This window comes from Choloepus didactylus, chromosome 2 (assembly GCF_015220235.1).
Source record: "Choloepus didactylus isolate mChoDid1 chromosome 2, mChoDid1.pri, whole genome shotgun sequence".
Taxonomy (NCBI): domain Eukaryota; kingdom Metazoa; phylum Chordata; class Mammalia; order Pilosa; family Megalonychidae; genus Choloepus; species Choloepus didactylus.
Genome location: NC_051308.1, coordinates 72294193 through 72308297, shown reverse-complemented (window position 1 = coordinate 72308297; position 14105 = coordinate 72294193). Strand labels below are relative to the sequence as shown.

Here is a 14105-nt window from a genome sequence, read left to right as displayed (position 1 = left end):
AGAGTTGCAAGCATTGTAAGAAAGTGCTCTTATGTGCTTCACCAAGATTCCCCTAATGATGAAATCTTATATAACCAAGGTACAAATACAGAAGCTAGGAAATTGACAAGGATACAACATCATTAACAAACCTACAGAAATAATTCAAATTTCACTATTTTTCCCACTAACATCTCTTTTTCTGGTCCAGGATTCAGTCTAGGATCCCACAGTACATTTAGTTGTCATGCCATCTTAGTCTTCTCTAATCTGTGACAGCAGAGCATTCTTTGTTTTATATGATCTTGCAACTTTTGAAGAATTCTGATCAGTTACTCTATAGAATGCTTCTTAATTAGGATTTGTCAATGTTTTCTCAAGATGTGGTTGAATTTATGCATTTTTAACAAGAATATAACTAAAGTAATGTAGTGCTGTTCTCAGTGTGTCACTTAAAGAGGTATTTGGTGTTCATTTGTCTTATTGGTGACCTTAATTTAGATCAACTGGTAAATGCAGTGATGGCCAAGTTTCTCCATTGTAAAGTTAATGCTTTTCCATTTTAATTAATGAAGACATTATGGGGAGATACTTTTGGTACAATGAATTTATCCTGTTTCTCATCATGATTTTCATCCACTAATTTTAAAATCCATCAATGATCCTTAATATTTACACTAGTATTTATCTAAGTATGAACTTATATTTCTATGATTCCTTCTACGTTTATTAATTCAAACTCCATTACAATAAAGAGGTGTCATGTCCCTCAACTGATGTATTCTACTATACATTCTTATTGGAATACACAAATGAGTATATAAAATGATTATAAAGATTTGCTATTCTAGTGGTTGATAGTGCACACATAGGAAACAGGGAAATCTGACCTGATATTAGTAATGGACTGGTTAAAGTTTAGGACCATGGAACATTTGCAAGTTTGCCTGCTTTCTCTTTATTACAACAATTGTTAATTATATATTCATCCATGAAATGAATATTTATTGATGGCACATATCTTAGTTTTACAGGGCTGCTACAAAAATTACCACAGAAGGAAGCTGGGTTAGCTGCACATGAGAATTACAAGGAAGTTAGCTGTTGGTTGATACTGGTCCCAATGGCTACTGTGGAAGCTAGTGGCAGCAATGAGAAAGGACAGGGAGTTGAGAGCTCTATCTACAATTACCATTTGGAGGAGGTGGCAAAGCACAACACCTTGGAGAAAATAAGGTTGGTTATCCACAGGCAAGTTTATGGTGTTACCTGATTCCTCAATGAGCATCCTAGTGGAAAGGAAGTTCTGACAGAACAAGTTTTTATGGATACGAGTGAAAGCTTTAAAGATATAGACCACTTCTCTGGTGCCAGAGAAATGCTGAAGCAGTACTATAATGGTTATGTCCATCAGAGTGACATTAAAAGTGAACATGGGAAGCTTGGCTTCTGACACCCTCAGCCCCTGGCTAGCCAGAGTCTGCTAAGAATTAAAAGTCCTCATCTCCTTAAACCAGTGGGGAGTTGCGAGCTGACACAAGCCACCTGCTGGGCAGGATAAGAATAACACAGAGTCTAGAGGCCTCACAGGAAAGTCTGACAACCTGCTGGGTCTCTTCCTCAAGGTAACTGGATACTGATTACACCCTCATCCTGAAACTGGTCCCAATGGACTGGGAAAATCTGATTGGGGCAATCAAGGAAACCAGATAAATAGACAAAACAAAATTACAAGTCACACTATAAGAAATGAAGATATGGCCCAGTCAAAGGAAAAAAGTTATACTTCAAATGAGATTCAGGAATTGAAACAACTAATTAAAGATCTTCAAACAAATATGCTAAATCAAATCAATGAGCTGAAGGAAAATGTGGTAAAAGAAATGAAGTAAATAAAGAAGATACTGGGTGACAATAAAGAAGAATTCAAAAGCTTGAAAAACAAATGGCAGAATTTCTGGGAATGAAAGGCACAATAGAAGAAATGGAAAACACAATGGAGACATACAACAGCAAATTTGAAGAAGCAGAATAAAGGATTCATAAACTGGAGGACAGGACGTCGGAAATCCTACACACAGTAGAACAGAAAGGAAAAATAATGGAAAAATATGAGCAGCATCTCAGGGAATTGAATGACAACATAAGGTGCATGAATATACAGGTTGTGGGTGTCCCAAAAGGAGAAGAGAAGGGAAAGGGGGCAGAAACAATAATGGAGGAAATAATCACTAAAAATTTCCCATCTCTTATGAAAGATATAAAATTTCAGATCCAAGAAGCACAGTGTAACCCAAATGGAATAGATCTGAACAGACCTACCCCATGGCACTTAATATTCAGATTATCAAATGTCAAAGACAAAGAAAGAATTCTGAAACAAGCAAGAGTAAAGTGATCCATCACATACAAAGGAAGCTTGATAAGACTATGTGCAGATTTCTCAGTAGAAATCATGGAGACAAGAAGAGAGTGGAATGATAAATTTAGGTTACAGAAAGAGAAAAACTGCTACTCAAAAATTTTATATTCAACATAATTGTCCTTCAAAAATGAGGGAGAGTTTAAAATATTTTCAGACAAACAAACACTTACAGAGTTTTTAAACAAGATTCCTGCTCTACAAGAAATATTAAAGGGGGAACTACATGCAGATAGGAAAAGATAGGAGAGAGAGGGTGAGAGAAGAGTGTAGGAATGAAGAATATCAGTATTGGTAAAAGGAGAGAAAGAAAAAATAAAAATAAAATATGACATATAAAATCTGAAATACAAAACAGTAGACAGTAGACATTACTTTGAGTGAAATTAGCCAGAAACAAAAGGAGAAATACTGTATGGTCTCACTAATATGAACTAATATTAATGAGTGAAACTTGAAAGGTAAAGTGGAGAACACAGGTTATCAGGAGAGAGATAGAGGGTAGAGATCAGGCATCTGGTTCTGAAGCAGTACATAATCTTCAACAGGATTGATTGTATAGATCCAGAAACAGTACAGTACTGTGTGATGGTAGCACAATATTGTAAGTACTCTTAAATCGATGAGTGTGAGTATGGGTGAAAGAGGAAGGCTAGGGCCAAGTACGATACCAGAAAGAAAGATAGAGGTTAAAGACTGGGACTGTATAACTTAGCGAAACCTAGAGTGGTCAATGATGGTGATTAAGTGTACTAATATAAGAACGTTTTTACATGAGGGAGAACAAATGAATGTCAATATTGCAAGAAGTTCAAAACTGATGGTATAGGGGAAAAATACAAATGATGAAAACTAGTCTATCATTAACAGTAACATTGTAATATGCTTCCATTAAATGTAACAAAGACAATATACCAAAGCTAAACGTCTATAAGAGGGGGATATAAGGGCACTGTAGGGGATTTTTGGTGTTGTGGTTGCTGTTGTATGACCTTTTCATTTTCTTTATTTTTTCTTCTTCTATCTTTTCTTATTCTTCATGTTTTCCCCTCTTCCTTTTTCACTGAAGAAGAAATGGAAATGTCTTCATATAGATTTTGGTGGTAAATGCATAACTATGTGATTATACTGGAAATCATTGTTTACTTAGGATGGGTTGTACGGAGTATGAATAAAACTGTTTAAAAAATAAACAGAGGGATACAAGTTCTGGAGAAAATGTGGAGAGAGGGATGTACCAATTCACTGTTGGTGGGGAAGTAGAATGGTGCAGCCCATCTGGAGGGCAGTGTGGTGGCTCCACAGGAAGCTAAGTATGGGGTTGCCATACAGTCCTGCAACACTGTTATTGGTCCTATACTTGGAGGAACTGAGAACGAGGACACAAACGCACATTTGCACACTGTTGCTTGTGGCAGCATTATTCACAATTTGCAATGGATGGAGGACAAAAATTATAACACCTCACTAACAATAATGTGCAAACTCTGAGAATTGAATCTGGGAGCATGGATTGTCAGGTGAAGGGTTATATACATGTTCCTAGACTGTAAACTCCTACAGCAGTCACATCTATTCAAGAATTGTAAGTTATTTCTAAACTCTGAGATGCTGAGCTATTTGTGTGTGATTGGATTGGTCCCTGGAGCTTCAGATGTCTGTGTGACACCTGGGACTTGGAGCCAGAGTTCAGCAGCTAAGTGTCAGCATTGCCTCATGCAGCAACTGTTAAAGAGGCTCCGAAGGAGATCAGACTTCAATTGGAAATATGAACTAAATGGACTTAGTTGAGACTTGGGTAGAACAGACTAAAGGGTAGAGGATGATATTAACAGTGTTTTTAAAACTTCAGCTTCTGTGTGGGACCAAAGGAAGAGATGCTTATTTGGTGCAAAATTTATATTTTCTGTAGCACATTATATAATCTAACTCATATAGTCAGTTTACTGAAACACCATAATTACATGGAACTTTGATTAGGGAGTGAGATCTGTTTGGTTTGTCCAGGCTAGTGTGAAGCCCTGACACATCCCAGAGAAATTTGGACAGAGAATAAAAAGTATTTGCAAAGTCCCCTTGAGGGACTGGGGAAAAATTTGGAAATATTGAACTTCCCCACCTGGGGAATTCCTGATATTCTCACAAGCATTGGGGACTACCAGTTTAGAAGGCTGAGCCCTCAATCTTGGGGCTTGCCCTTATGAAGCTTATTACTGCAAAGGAGAGGCTAAGCCTACTTATAATTGTGCCAAAGTTCACCTCCAGAGAACCTCTTTTGTCGCTCAGATGTGGCCTTTCTCTCTAAGTCAACTCAGCAAGAAAACTCACTGCCTGCCTTATTTTTGGAATATGACTCCCAGTGGTGTAAATCTCTCTGGCAATGTGGACATGACTCCTGGGGATGAGCCTGAACCTGGCATCATGGAATTGAGAAAGACTTCTTGGCCAAAAGGGGGAAGAGAAATGAAACAATGAAGTTTCAGTGGCTGTGAGATTTCAAATAGAGTCAAGAGGTCATTCTGGAAGTAACACACATTATACAGGTATTCCTTTTTAGTTTTTAGTTTACTAGAATAGATAGAAGGAAATAACTGAAACTGTTGAACTGCAATCCAGTATGCTTGATTCTTGAAGTCGATTGTATAACTATATAGCTTATATGGTGTGACCATGTGATTGTGAAAATCTTATGGCTCACACTCCCTTTACTCAATGTATGGACAAATGAGTAGAAAAATGGGGACAAAAAGTAAATGAATAATGAGGATGGAAGGGTATGGGATATTTTGGGTATTCATTTATACTTTTATTTTTATTGCTTTTTGTTTTTGGAGTAATTAAAATGTTAAAAAATAGATTGTGGTGATGAATGCACAACTATATGATAATAGTGTGAACAATTATTGTACACTTTGTATGATTCTATGGTATGTGAATATATTTCAACAAAATTGCATAAAAAAGTGAAAATGGTAGCCCTGGATCTTTGAAAAATAATGTGCAAAAGTTGCTGGTCATATTGAGTTTTTCTCATCAGAGGCTCTCTTTTCTTAGGTTTCCAATATCATTACAAGTCAGAAAGCAAATCCTCCAGAGGAGACCTTGTAGATTTTGGAAATCACATCCACTTAGTGAAAACTGGATTTATAGCATTTTCCTCTCCTTGATTCCTTCTTTGGGAGTTAAAGCCTTGCCCTCTCCTTGAATCCTGCCTATTGTACTTTCCCTCTTAGAGCCAAGATGTTTGGGCAGGCACCAATCCAGATCAGGGACCAGTGTCCATCACGTGTGAGTGCTTTACTCCCAAAGCAACTGCTCACTGTTCTGTGTTTGTCAATGTTTACACCCTTTATTGGTTTCCACCAGTATCTTTATAGTTCCAAATTACCACATAATGGGGGTGGTTTATATAGCAGGAATATAGTATGTCACAATTTTGGAGACTAGCAGTTCAAAATCAAAGAACTGACAGACCAAGCTTTCTCTGAAGTCTGCAGTGTTGTGATAGTGACTTACTGGCAATCAGTCTCTCCCTGCCTCCTTTGCCTCCTCTTTTTTCCTTCTACTTCTCCAGCTCAGCCACCTGAATATCTGTCTCAATGTCCTCTTCTTAAAAGGACTTCAGTCAATTAGGGATAATGCCCACCCTCATTCAGTTTGGGCACACCTTAACTAAAAACATTTTCAAATAATCTATTTACAAATGCATTCACTCCCAAAGGATCTGGGACTTGACCATGTCCTGTGGAGGACATGTTTCAATCCCCTACAGCCCTCAATGAGCCAGTCATTGTGCTAATCTCTGGTGAAACAATGATGAGTAAAAACATTTACAAACTCAGGGTCAAGCAGCTTGCAGTCTGTTGGTGGAGACACTACACTAAAATCAATAAAACAAGTAAATGTGAGGCTACCAAATAGCACATATAAGAATAGCACGTAACTATATTATGTGTTACAGAGAAGAGATACGTGATGTTTCTGAGACAGAAATTTAGCTTAATCAGGGATATGAGATGCATCTTCCTGGAAGTAATAACAATCACAGCAAAATCTGAAGGATTAGTAAATCTATATCAAAGAAAATGCCAGGAAACGTTAATCAGGTTAACAAAGGCCCCGTGATTGAGTTTGATTTGACTTTTGAAGCTAAAAATTAGCAGAGCAAGGACTAGAATCAATTAACAAATATTTATAATTAACTGTTAAGATAAGATCTGTGTTATACATTGTAAGTACAATAGGATATATATTGATATGTAATGATATATTATAAAAATAATTCCATGTTATATATGATATAAATAGATGATATATGATTTTATAAAAACAGAAGGAATACTTATAGAAAAATTCATAGAAATGGAGTAATTAACTGGAATACTTTCAAGAAAGTCACCTGCCAGTTGGAAGAGTGAGATTCAGATAATAAGGTGGAAATCCATTTCTGAATAATATCTTTTGAGCTGGGCCTTAAAAACTCTTCAAAGAGTTTTTAGTCTTTTAAAAACTATTAAACAGCATGAAGAACATTTATATTTTAATATTTATCATTAACAATATAAGAAAAGTCAATCTTATGTAGTCTTATAATGTAAATCATATAATGTGAAGAAAAAATAAAAGAGATTTATACTGAAAAGCTGGAGCGGACATTAGTATTATCACTGATAATAGATGATTGTCTACTATTATCCCAATTCCCAACAATAGCTGCCTCTCAAAGGAACTGAAAAAAAACAAAGAGTACTAATTGGAGTGTATATAGAAAGGTGATCAAAATCGAAACCCATATTCCATAATCAACAGCCATCTCATATACAAGGTATGATTTATTTTTAAAAGTCAATATTTGATATAAGAAAATTGCTAGTAAACTAATACAGGAAAACACAAAGTGCTAAACATGCACAGGAAAAAAAAAACCCTAAATTTTAGGAAAATTGTCATATTTCTAAATGGAAAGAATCTTTGAAGAAAGTCAATTGTTCTTTCATAATGTATAGAAGCTGTTTTTTCAATAAATTCTGTATGCATTATTTTGGGAACATGACAAAAGCTTTCTAAAATATATCTATTATAAAACACAGACAAAAACAGCTAAAAGATTTTGAAATTTAAGTGAAACTTGCTTCAACAGATTTTGAAATGTTATAAAGTTACCTTATGTAAATAGTTATATCCTTCACAAAACAATGTTCAATACAATAAAAAAAACAAAACAAAACAGAGATATCTAAAAAAAAACCCTTAAAACCACAAACTTTGGTAGAAAACTGTTGGCATCACAAATCACTTTAAAAATAGGGATTACTTTTAAAACTTCTACAAGAGAAAAAGGAAAAATTATTCACACACACACAAAAGTTAATACCAAGGCACCATTGTATAAGCGTAAGACAAGTAAAAGAATATGAAACAAAAAAATTGTCTGATCACAGAGTCAAAATGATCTTACACAATTAAAAAATTGAAAGGAATTACAAAATAATAAAATTTATTCTACTATTTTTTCAGTTTTGCACATCAAGATGTGCAACAAATGAAATAAAAATGCCAACAACAAATTGGTGAAGAACTTGGCACAAATAAGATAGTTAAAATTAATACTTTTGGAAATTTTGAAAAACAATGTACCCCAATATTTCTATAGAGAAGAACATGATAGAAAATGCACAAGAGAACAACTTCTAACGGCCAATAACAAATGACAAAAAAACTCACATTACTATGGATCAAAACACATTATAATACATATGGAGTGGCCTTCATTGATCTAATATGCATTATAGCTAAGATTAATGAGATTATTTCTTTTGCCAAATGAACAAAATCTTTTAGAAAATAGTATCCAGTGTTCATGAGGGTATAATAAAACATCCAGTTTTATAGACCAGTGATAGCAAACCTGTCAAGAACGCAATTTTAAAATATTTGTCGAGTTCCTATAAAATACAGATCTCTTGATGGATGAACTCCAAATATTAAAACAAAGAAAATACTTTAAGAATCTGGTAATTAATTATACAAAAGAATGTTCATCTTAATGCTATTTTAATGTCAAAATATAGGAAATAACAAAAAAATACCTAATAATGGAGGAATCTGTGTTTAAATCAAACTTTTACGTATCTACACAAGTTAATCTTAAATAAAATAATGGTTTTGAAGAAATAATGTAAAATATTGCTTCATGTAATGTGATATTATGACCTGATGCTAAAGACAAACAGGGTTGAATTATATGCATACATATAAGAAGTCTAGTCATAAAATATGTTTATGTTTACAACTGTATCTATTTCTATATCTTGAAATGTAGATACGTAAGCTTATTAACAATGGCTTTAAGTAATTAAAAATGTTTGATCAATTTTCTTCTTTGTATTTTTGTTTTCTAAATTTCTAACAATGAAGTTTTCTAATTTTTCAACAAGTGTTACTTTTATAATCTCAAAAAATAAACAGCATTTTTTCTTTTATTTCTTTATTTCAAGGAGTTTAATTTTTAAAATGAAAAAATTAATAAACAGCATATTTAATAAATCAATTTAGTCTTATTTCCTCTAATTGTATTCACTAAGTGTGAGGAGACAAAAATGATAGCCAGAAAGATAAAGTTCAAATCTTTATCTTCTTTTCTTCCCATAATCTTCAAATATTTTGACATGATTCCCAGGTGTTTGCCAGCAAAGTTCTGAACAGGAAAGTACAAACACAGGCCAAATCCTTGAAATAACAATATTCAGGCTGCCTGAATGAACCGTCTGTGTCCTCTGATTTATTCTCCTGAAGAAAAAAGGGAAAGTGTGTTAGATCAATTTTACATAAAAATAATCCATTTGCTTCTTTTGCAGAAAAAGAGCCCATCTTCAGGAGTAGAGGTATATAAATTTGTATTACATGCACTGGGAAGATTTAACTATAAAATCTTATGTAATTTTAAAAAGGACATAAGTAGTTACTGACTTATAGTATGATCCTTCAAAACACTGTCCAAAACAGAAGACCAGTACTTGGCCAGTGGCCAGGATATGTATATTATTTTCACCTGGAATGCAATTTCTAATGAAAAAACTATTGCACTACAAGGTGGTACAGAAATTTAGCCACCTGTCCAGGGTCTGCCTGTACAAGGAAGTCAAATGTTCCTTCACAAAATTATACTTTAATGATTTCTACACATTATACTTCAATTTTATATTGCATACATGAAAATATCCCATTCCTCAAAAATAAAGATGAAATCACTGTATTGCCCTTTTAGACAATACACTTTTTTTTCAGGCCTTTGGTTGTACTTCACAGAGTTCTTATTTGCAGAAAATTAAATCCTATCTAGGTGATGTAAGAGGAAAGAGACATAGTAAAGGGCATACATAGTCTGTAGACTCATAAGAAGAGTGGAAAAACAATCTCCTGGGTATTTATTCAAGAATGACTCTCAAGCCACAGCAGAGAACCAAGCCAAAAGTATCTGCTACCTCTGTTAAGAAAAAATTGCTGCAGAAACACAAAGCCTGCCAAATCAGGTCCCCATACCATAATAGCCAGTTCCAGAAACACACTGTCTCTACTACGTATGCTGCAGTAAAATGGAGTATTCGTTATATGGACAATAATAATAATGCCTTGTCAGTTTCAAACATATATATATGTATATGTATAGAATGACAATGCACAATAAAACCATGTGGCAAATTGGGATAAAATGATTTACAACCCTTGCATTATTTGGGAAGATATTAAAGTATAACTTTTAGAAGAAAATGTAGGGTAATGGATTTGTAAACCTAAAGCAAGGAGAGTTTTGTAAACAAGACGCCACACATGAACATAAAGAAACATTTTGGTAAATTACAGTTAATACTCTGAGAAGCAGAATTGTGCAATAGTAAGAGTAGAGTGTCTGGAAAAGAATTATTTGGTAGGAATCCTGGCTTTAACCTTTACTAGATATGAAATATTTGGGGAAATTACTGAAATTTCATGTACCTTTGTTTCCTTATCTGAAAATGAGAATAGAGTACTTACCCTATACAGTAACTGTGAGAATGAAATAAGTTATTTCATGTTTAGTGCTTAGAACAGTGTTCAATGTGCAATAAACATGTTATTATTACTTTTATTATAATTATTACTGAGAAAACACTTTTTTAAAACTTGAAAAAAATCATAGATTCAGAGAGTATATTTGCAAAGCAAAAACCTACAAAATTTTATCCAGAATGCAAATATCTTCTAGAAATCAATTTTCAAAAGCATACACACATTCAAAAGAGAGAAATAGGAAAAACATATCTTGAGGCAGTTTATAAGTCAAAAACAGGAGCTAATTTCTATTTTAAAAATACTTAAGCTTTGAATAAAGGAAATGCAAATTAAGGGAAATATGAAATTCTATTCCACACTCAACTGATAGGCAAAATACAGAAAGTCTCTCCTTATCAAGTGTTGATACATATGTATAGCAATGCACATTCTTTTCTATTGTTAAAGTGAAAAGTACATAAAACACGGAGTTCAATACTCTAGAGCAGGGATTCTTTATCCTGGGTTAAGAGGATATATCATTTGGGGTACAAATAATTATAATGCATTTTTATTTCCAATAACCTTTACCTTAAATTTAGTATTTCCTTCAATTTTGAATATAGATAGTAAACAGTAGTATCAACAGATCCTGTGACTTGTCATAAGTAGAAATTACAGATATGCTCAAATTACAATAAAATTTTTACAGATATAAGTAATATGTAGGGTCATCATTAATCCTGAAATTTGAGATTTTGTTTGATCTCATATATTTAATATTTTCATAAAAAGAACATATTTTGCTATGTCATACATTCATTTATTTAGATTGATAACTTTACTTGAATAAAATTTGTTTTCTTTACCATCAGCCACCTTATTTATGTATTTGACACCTGATTATGAGAAGGGATTCATAGGCTTCACCCCACCATTTTATGGGTCCATAGTCCAACAAATGGGAAAAAAAAATTGTGGTTTTTTTTTTTTGCACATTTGCCCAGTGTTAACCAGGGCTTATAGCTACATTGATTGTTACGGGGAAACAAAGGAAATTATTTAAATGCCCATGTTCAGAAGTACTGTAATATAAATTTGGTGTATTTCACCACTTGGGAAGATTTGACTTTATATAGGTGGGTTGTAGGTTTAGGTCTGTTTATTTTATTATCCTCTATAAATTATTGTCTGACTAAAATATTTCACAGTAAACTTAAAATCTGTGTTGTTTAAATATGGCATAAAACTCATTTTTAAATACACTTATAGTTTGTTTTTACAATTTTATATTTAAAAATTCTGGGCCTTTTCTTCCATAATAACTATAGGTGGGTAACCTAAAGTGTTTCATTAATGCCCTGTTGATTTAATTTTAAAGGAAGATATTAAATAAATACTAAACTCAGAAATTATAGTGCCAAAGAAATGCAATCATAAAATAATGATAAATAAATGAAATAATAATTCTGAAATGACCCTGACTAGATTAGCAAACAACAGATTATTTGACAACAGTTATCTCTATTCTTGCAGTGCATTTTCTTAACATACAACTTTATTTCACAGTAAATTAATCAATTTAAATATTAACTATGCATTTTCTTAATATTGACTGCAAGTTAGAAATCTATCAAACTTACATACTTTCCTGAAAACCATTTTCATTAACTATAATTAATATATTTTGTAATAAAGCTCAATTTTTTGCTTTACAATTTCTTCAGATTTATGAAGACAAATCATGAAGAAAAGAGATGAGAAGAATGTACTCCTAATTGGAAGCAGAGTTAACAAATAAATCTCAAAATAAGAAGTAAGGAAACCATGACTACAATTGTATTGGGTGGCATAGAGTTACATTAACAGCACCAAGGACAGTGTCAGTGACTTAACACAGTAGTTTGTTACTCCTTCATACAAAGTCCTCTCCAGTGCTGGGCCAATTCTTCAAGGCAACTATCTTCCATGTGGTGACTCAGCATCCAGGCTGCTTGGATCTTGTAGCACGGCCATCTCAAACTTGCTTCTTAGGTTATTTTGGCAGTAAAGGGAAATGGCAGAGGATCTTTCAAATAGTTTGGATTCCAAAAGTAATACATAGCACTTCTATTCAAAATCCTATTACCAAAACTAATCATATGGCCCTGCCTAACTTCAAGAGGCATAGGACATTCTTTCTATGAGTCCAGAAAGAGAGGAATAAGAAATGTTGACCAATAGAATTTCTGCCATATGATTATACATTTTTGTTTCTTTTTTTTTAGAACGTAATCAAGGGCAAACAAAACAACTGGATGATTGTCAATTTAGACAAATTACTGATCAAATACTTGAACAATTTAGGGAAACCAGTTATTTGCCTTAAGTCTGTAAGCTTGACATTGCCATCTTTTTTTTTTAATTAGAGAAGTTGTGGGTTTACACAAAAATCATGCATAAAATACAAGATTTCCCTATGCCACTCTATTATTAACAGCTTGCATTGGTGTGGTACATTTATTACAATTGATAAAAGTACATTTTATAATTGAATCATTAACTGTAGCCCATTGTTTATGATAGGTTTAACTGATTGTACTCTGCAGCCCTATGGATTTTTTTTTTAACTTTTTATTCTAGTAACATATATACAACCTAAAATTTCACCTTTTAGCCACATTCACATATATAATTCAGTGCTGTTAATTACAGTCAAAATGTTGTGCTACCATCACCACAATCCATTACCAAAACTATTCCACAATCCCAAATAGATACTGTGTATAATTTAAGCATTAATTCCCCATTCCCCAACCCCACCCCAACCTCTGGTAACCTATTTTCTAGATTCTGACTCTATGAGTTTGGTTATTACTATCTTAATATTTCCTCTTAAGGAATATAAGTTTTCAATACAAAATGAAAAATGACTACATTTATAAGAAAAATATTTTAAAATATCTTTAAAACATAATTTAAAGGAGATATAAATAATCAACCACTAAACATCTATAAAATGTTGCAAGGTTTCAGAGTTCATGCTTCCTCTCTATCTCTTTCTCTCCACTGAGAGAGAACAGCAAGTCCAAAGTTCCTAAGGTGGGAGCATGTCTGAGGGTGTTCAAGGAACAACACAGACACCGGCAGTTCTAAAGTCAAAGGAGCAAGAGGAAGGAATGGAGGAGATGACTTTAGAAAGATAAAAGAATATTGGGTTATGTTTTTTGTCCTTTTAAGGAATTGTAGAGATGCTGAGTTTTCTTATGTATCTGTGTGTGCATGTGTGTATGTTTAAAGCATTATATTGAACAACCGTGCTCAAAATGCCCATCATATTTTTCTGTTTTTCTAGTAAGGAAACTGAGTCTTTGAGAGGTTGACTCACAGGTCAAGTAAATGATAGAACCAAGGAGTGTTCCTTTTGCTCACTTATATGCCATTCATAGAGACTGTCCAAATAGAATTGCCAAGTCTGCCATTTTCTAGATTATGAACATTGTTGTCAAATATGTAAATAATTCTACCTTAATGAAAAACTCCCTTACTTCTGCTATTTTGTTGTTATAGTTGGGTGTACTTTGTCTTCAATAGTGTAAGAAAAAAGGAAAATATAAGCTCTTCCATGTTGGTGCTTCAGAATCAGTGTGGTGTTTTGAAGCTGTATGTATCCCAGAAAAACATGTTCTTAAAC

General features: G+C 33.4%; 1 pseudogene; it reads left to right on the top strand.

Moving 5' to 3' along the window:
- Positions 1-1096: 1096 nt before the first annotated feature.
- LOC119511906 lies at positions 1097-5568 on the top strand (annotated as a pseudogene).
- The last annotated feature ends 8537 nt before the right edge of the window (positions 5569-14105 follow it).